We start from the raw sequence: 7,219 nt of genomic DNA, 5'->3' as shown, positions 1-7,219 counted from the left end.
TCAAATCAGGCTTGCCGTATGATAATGATACCTTGCCAAGAGACATGACTTTTAACACAATCTCTTAAGACTCTCTTCCTCACACTGCTCCAAGACCTGAGGGGCTATGACTACATGAGGATGACCCTGGCACTGGCGGCTGGGGGTAGGGTCCCCTACAAGGGAAGGAGGGTGAGCCACGCTGATGCAGGGGTTCATAAGACGGGCTCACAGAGTTCCCTCGGATGGCCTCCCTCAACTATCTCCACTCTGCTTTCCTGAATTAACCCTGCTCTCACTGAAATTCCTAGAACAACCCTGATCCTCACTTTTAAAAAATTACAGTCTGGGTCTTGATGGACCCTTATGACCCCCTCTTTGATCTTGCCTAGTCCTGTCCCCAGCCATGCTGGTCTCCCCAGCCTCCAGGGCCCTTAGCTATCTCTCTGCAGTCTCCATTCAAATCTGCCCTCAGGGGTTCTACCTGTCAATGATTCATAGAGGGAACAGGATTTGTTGGTTTGTGGCAAATGCCTCCAGTGGCATCTTTCTTAGGGAACAAATTACGGTAATATTTATTAAGCATTTATCAACCACTTACTACATGCTAGGACCTGTACAAAGTATCTTAAGTAGTTTATCACCCTTACTCCTAACAACATATTCTGCAAGGCTGAGGTTCTTCTTATTCTCATTTCACAGAAAAAGACTTGCTCCAGTTGTGGGGTGCCACGTTCCAGGTATATCCATTCCATCAAGCTCATTGTTTCCTTATTGATGAAGGTCTGTGTTGTCTATCAATTACCAAGAGACATACATTAAAATTTCCCACGTAATGGTGACTTTGTCAGTGGCTTCTGTGGATCTGTCATTTTTTGCTTTATATATTTTTGTATATTAATATGGATACATGTTTAAAATTTTATAACTTTGTGGGGTTTTTTAATTAATATGAGTGACTCTGTTTATCTTTAGTAATGCTATTTGTTTTAATGCTTATTTCTTCTGTTATTAATCAACAGCTTTATTTGGTTTAGAATTTGCCTAATATACATTCTTTTCATCATTTTGTTCTCAGCTCTTTTGTATTCTTATGTTAGGTGTGTCTATGGTAGAATGCAGCTCTGTTCTCTAATCCAGTCTGATAATCTTTGCCTTTTAACTAACAAGTTTAGCTCATTTACTTTGATGGTAATTTTAGATATACTTAGATTCACTTCTATCATTTTATTTTGTGCAGTTTGTCACTTTTTCTCTTTCTTGTTTTTCTCTTTTCTTGGATGGTTTGTGTTGCTTCATTTTGTTCTCATTATTCCACTATTGTTTTATTTACTAGTTTGGAAATTATATTCATCTCTATTATTTTGGTGCTTACCCCAAGAACTTTTAACATCATATCTAATTTAACAAAATCTAAAATTTGTCAAGATTTTCCCCCTCCTCTTGAATAACAAGAACCCCAGAATGCTTTAGTCTCTCCCCTCTCCAAACCTACTGTTGCCCAGAATGATAATTCCTTCACAAATTAAACATATTAGACATTTTAAACAGTTAATATTTATTTGTTTAGCTTTATTCAAACCTTGACCAATTTCTTGGCCCACCAACCCTTCTTACATTGCAGGCCTTCCTGGTGGGCTCATTTTCCCCTCCCTGTGGTACAGTCTTTGACAGTTATTTTAATCAAGGTCTCTTGGTATGAACCCTCTTACCACCAACATCTTTGCATGGGTTCTTGTTCCTGAAAGATAGTTTTACTGGGCACACAAGTCTAAGTTGACAGTTTTTGCTGACAACATTATGAAAATATTATTGCACTGTTTTCTGGCTTTCACTATCACTTTTGAAGAGTCTGCCATCATTATAATTGTTGTTCCTCTCTAATAAACCAACTTCTCTTTGCCAACTCCAGTGCTGACCCTCAGCTGTGGAATAATTTTCCCATTGCATTTGGCCTCAAATTGTTTCTCTTATTGGCTCAGTCATGTTTTAAAAATATTTCATTTAAAACTAATTCATCCAGATTTTTCAGATGTCTTTTACTGGGAGAAATGGCTCTACTCAACTAGTCATTCATATTACTAAAAATGAAAGTCCTTTTTAGTTTAACCCACTGCATCTGGCTGACTCTTGTTCCCATCACTCCACTGAAACTCCTTTTGTGAAGGTCTTCTAACTGCCAAATCCAATGGATTCCACCTATGTCTTGCCTGACTTCCACAGCATTGGGCACCACTGGCCACTTTCACTTCCTTTTCCCTTTGGCCTCTGAGTCACCTGGTTTTTCTTTTAGCCTGTGGCTCATCAGTCTGCTTTACTGGCAATTCTTGCACTACCCATGCTCAGATGGTGGTTGTACTGAATACAGTCCTTTTGAACTCCCAGATCCTCTCTCTACCCTTCTCCATCCTGCTCTCTTTCCTAGGATGCTGACCCACGTGGACTGCATCCACTGGGCTCCCTTGCTGTCTGGCTTTCAGTTGAGTTTAGCCAGCAGGAGGAACTGAGAGGAAATCAGAAGGCAGAAGGGGTGAGAGATGAGAGTACTTATTCCCCTAGCTCCTCACCTAGCTCCTGCAGGAGGATCCTCTCCATTCAGCTACTCTCTCTAAGCTCTGGGAAATACAATGACCACTACTAACTGTGCTTAACCAGCCAAACTGTCCTTTTTATTTCCTTATCCCAGCAGACATATTAGCTGCTGTCTGGAGAGATTTATCTATAAATCCCAGAGGCATACCAAATTCACATATCCAAACTTTAACATGATAACTCCTCTTATATAACTCCTCTCAAAGCAAACAAACAAAGCTGATCGTCCAGCCCCCTGGTTCCTGGTGGTGTTAAATAACGCCAATTCAGTGGGTCAACCTAGAAGTCTCAGAGTTAGCCTCAACTTTGCTTCCTCAGCCCCCACATCCAGTTGGTCACCAAGTCCATTCTCATTCTACTCTGTAAATATCTCAACTCTACCCCTCCCACTCTCTCCCCACCACCACTGCCTTATTTCAGGGCCTCATTGCTTCCTCCTAGACATCTGTCTCCTTGATTCAAGCTTGACCCAGCACTAGCCCTTTCTCTACTACAGTGCAAAAAATGAACTTGCTAAAATGCACACTTGATTGTGTCACTCAGGTCTCCTTTGCCTAGTACACAAGGTCCTTCCTAATCTGGCCTCTGCCTACTTTCCCAGTCTCATCTCTCATCACTTCCCTGCATGGGAGGGATCACTTCCCTTCAGGAAGGACCTGAAGTCCTTTTGCCTGACACTCCCCATCACTCTTGTGTATTACTCCACCTTTAAGACTCAGTGCAAGTAGCAGCTCTTCATGAACGTGTTCCCAATGCTCCCAGACTCAATCGCCTGGCCCTCCTCTTGGTCTCTTGCACATACGCCCATCAGAGCATTTGTAACACTCTATCACATTTATTAAATATTTTTGTCTTCCCCCAAAAAACTGTGAGCCCCTTGAGATCAGAGACTAAGTCTTATACTCAACTTCATATTTCCAGTGTTTATCATAGTGCCCTTCACACAGCAGGATCAATAAATGCACGCCCCTCTTTCTTGAGGCTCATTGGCCCAATCTCTCCTATGTTATAGATCAACCAGGTCATGCATAACCTGGCACCTACTTTTGAATCCTTGCTCCTCTCTTTCCCTCCTCTCTATATATGAGCTGCCAGTTAGGTCAGAGGTACATGTTAGTAGTGTCTATCTCTACACTAGATCAAATTATCTCTCAGGCCTACCCCTTTCAGGGAAAGGGCTCAGTACTTCTCAGCAGTATACCACCCAATTTTTTTTGAAGAATTTAGACTATTTCACAGCAAAACTAGGTATAGCTTTGAAATAAGGCAAACTACTAAGGTCAACAGCCTACTCTCCCACAAATTATAGATCTATCAGCTTATCCAACCAACAGTCCATCTAAAACATGGTAACATTTCTTTAAAAATGTAATGTTAACTCTTGTTTTAGTCAGTTCACAACAGTGGCGGTCAGCTGGAACAATCTCCTGATGGACAGATGATTTCCAACAGAGTAAATAAAACAGAGATTGTTTAGCCACCCCCTCCCCCACCATTTTCTTAGTAAACTATACTTTACTCACTTGATCTCATTTTTGGGACAAGTTAGGTTCATATCCTGCTATAAAGGACAGAAGCATTAGCATTCTTCTACACAGAGATCATATCATTTTACTATCAGAATCTAGGATAGGCCTTAAGAAGCAAATGATCATGCTATTTAAGTATTGCCAGAAATAATAGCTTCAAAATGACTTTTATAAAATGAAAGACATCATTTATGAGGCTATCCCAAACATTCAATCAGCCTGCAACTAAGTTAAACTACCAGGTTAGATAAATATTAAAGGAATGCAAAACAGAATTCTTCAAAACCTACATGATAGAAATTCTCTGAAAATTGGCTGCGTTATCAAGAGTCTGCATCAACAAAATTCCTGTCCTCAGTTCTCTACATGGAAGATAAATCCATATCTGGGTAAACAATGCAGTCATAAGACACCAGTGATAACTTCATAAGAAAATACCACTGAGTGTGACAAGTGCCACATTTTACACTTTTCTAAAAGTGAAAGGGTTTGTTTTTGCATCTTTCCATGCTCTTTTTCAGCAGCTGGGGAGAAAGTTTCATGCACTTCAGCATGGCACAGCCCTGCCTTTGATATGGTTCCCCATCCCTGGTTATGCTAGAAATCTTCCACTGCAATGGTCCAGGAGCCAATTAGATGTGGAACATACCCATTTAAATAAAATTCAATTTAAGTCAATAACTATTTCTTAAGCACTCACTGTGCTGTGGGGAAGACGTAGATAACAAGGAAAGGATCCAAACCTCCAGAAGCTCTTGGGATCTAGAAAAGAGGAAAGGCAGACACAAAGTGAAAAACTATGGCACAAGACAGATGTGATAAATAATATAACTGAGGTGAAAAAAAGACAATCTAGGAATACGGGTGAGGGAGAGAGAGTAACCCCCACTGGGCATTGTCTTGGAGTAGATGGGGTAGTAAGGTAGGAACTCAGTAGGAGAATATGTACAAAGCAGTTATTCCAGGCAGAGAGAATGATTTGTGCTGAGAGAGCATGGAATTTACATCAAGAATAGCGAGTAGTGGAGTGTATGCATTGCAGTGTGGTGGAAGATAAAGCCGGACAGGTAGATACAAGCTGTGGGGGGCTTTGAATTCCTGGCTCAGGTGTTTCACGCTGCATGATGGCAATTCTCTACGGTCTAGGTGCCTGGTCCATTTCTGTAAATGTTCCACATGAGCTTGAGACTAGTCTGTATTCTCTAATTCTTGGGTACAGTATTCTACATATGTTCATCAAATCGAACTTGTTAATTGCATTGTTTAAATTGTATCAGGTTTTTTGTTCCGTTTGACCTTTACGTAATTGAAAAAGGTAAGTTGAAATCTCCCACTGTGGTGATGGATTTTACATTTTTCACTTTTGTCTTATTAGTTTTGTCTTATTTATTCTAAGCTACCTTATTAGGTACATACAAGTTTAGAATTATTGTGTCTTTCTGTGAATTAAACTTTTCATCATTAAGTAGTGACCCTCACAACAACGCTTCTTATCTTAAAGTCCATTCTGGTTATCTAGCCCACTACTAGAGTCACTCCAGAATTTTTTGTTGTTGTTAGTATTTGTCTCTATCTTTTCATGGTAAGTTTAGTGTACAGTCATGTGTCGCTTAACGACAGGGATATGTTCTGAGAAATGCGTCGTTAGGCTATTTCTTTGTTGTGTGAACATCATAGAGTGTACTTAGAAAAACCTAGATGGTATAGCCTACTACATACCTAGGCTATATGGTACTAATCTTATGGGACCACAGTCCCATATGTATATGTGGTTCATTGTTGACCAAAATATCATTATTCGGCACATGACTGTATTGTTGATATTCTTGAATTTTTTCTACCTTTTTCTTTCCCACTTTTTGTCCTGCTTTTTCTATGCTTAGATTTTTCTCCCTCTAAACTTTTTCTTTATTGATTGACTGTTTATTGGTTAGTTTTCTTATTCCATGTTTTTCCCTGTTTCAGAACTTATACCCTCAAATTTCTATCATTTTAATGGTTATCCTTAAAGTTTTACACCGTATCATTGACAGAGTCAAAAATTAATATCTTTGGGGCTGGCCCCATGGCCTAGTGCTTAAGTTCAGCACACTCCTCTTCCACGGCCCGGGTTCAGTTCCCGGGCACGGATCTACACCACTCATCAGCGGCCGTGCTCTGGCAGCAACCCACATACAAAATAGAGGAAGATTGGCCAAGATGTTAGCTCAAGGCAAATCTTCCTCAAGGAAAAAAAAAGAGGAAGATTGGCAACAGATGTTAGCTCAGTGAGACTCTTCCTCAAAAAAAAAAAAAAAAAAGGACTAAAGATTGTTGATGTAGTGAGTATGTAAACATGCAACTCAAATAAAATCTGTTAAAAAAAATTAATATATTTACTCCCCTAGGGAAGAATAGAAGAAACTTAGAACTTAACTTCCAAGTAACTTCTGAATATTTTACATGCTTTAGTTGTCTAGTATTTTAATTCTGTCCTTTACTTTAATCCCACAAACTAACAATTAATAGCAGCATTGTCATTAGTAGTAGTAGTAGTATTTATTCAGGCAATTTTTTTAAATTTACCTAAAATTTGAAGAATTTTTTTTTTAGTTCATCATTCTTTTTTGTATCTCAGATCTTCTTTATGAGATTATTTTCCTTCTTTCTTAAAAGTTCCTTTAGACGTCCCTTCAGTGATGCTTGTTGGGGGTAAACTCTTAGTATTTGTTTATATAAAACCATTTTTATGTTACCCTCAGTCCTTTTTGTTGTTGTTATTTTCTGTAAGGCAGAATGGATCTACCACCAAAGCATCCTTTTCACTCTTATTCTTCAAAGATAGGTTGACTCTGTCAGTATTTTGAAGATATTATTCCATTGAACATGGCTTCTGTTGTTGCTATTGAGAAGTTCGCCATTTTAATTGTCATTTCTTTGTAAGAGGTCTGCCTTTTTTTTTTTCTCTCACTGATTTTAAGATCTTCTCTTTGTCTTTGTTCAGCAATTTCACTAAAATTTATTTGTGGTGTGTTTATTCATTCCTCCCGGTGTACATTTTATTTTTAATTACGGTAACATTGGTTTATAACATTACATAAATTTCAGGTGCACATCATTATATTTTGACTTCTGTGTAG

This window comes from Diceros bicornis, chromosome 40 (genome assembly GCF_020826845.1).
Source record: "Diceros bicornis minor isolate mBicDic1 chromosome 40, mDicBic1.mat.cur, whole genome shotgun sequence".
NCBI classification, from domain to species: domain Eukaryota; kingdom Metazoa; phylum Chordata; class Mammalia; order Perissodactyla; family Rhinocerotidae; genus Diceros; species Diceros bicornis.
This window is presented reverse-complemented; position numbering follows the sequence as displayed.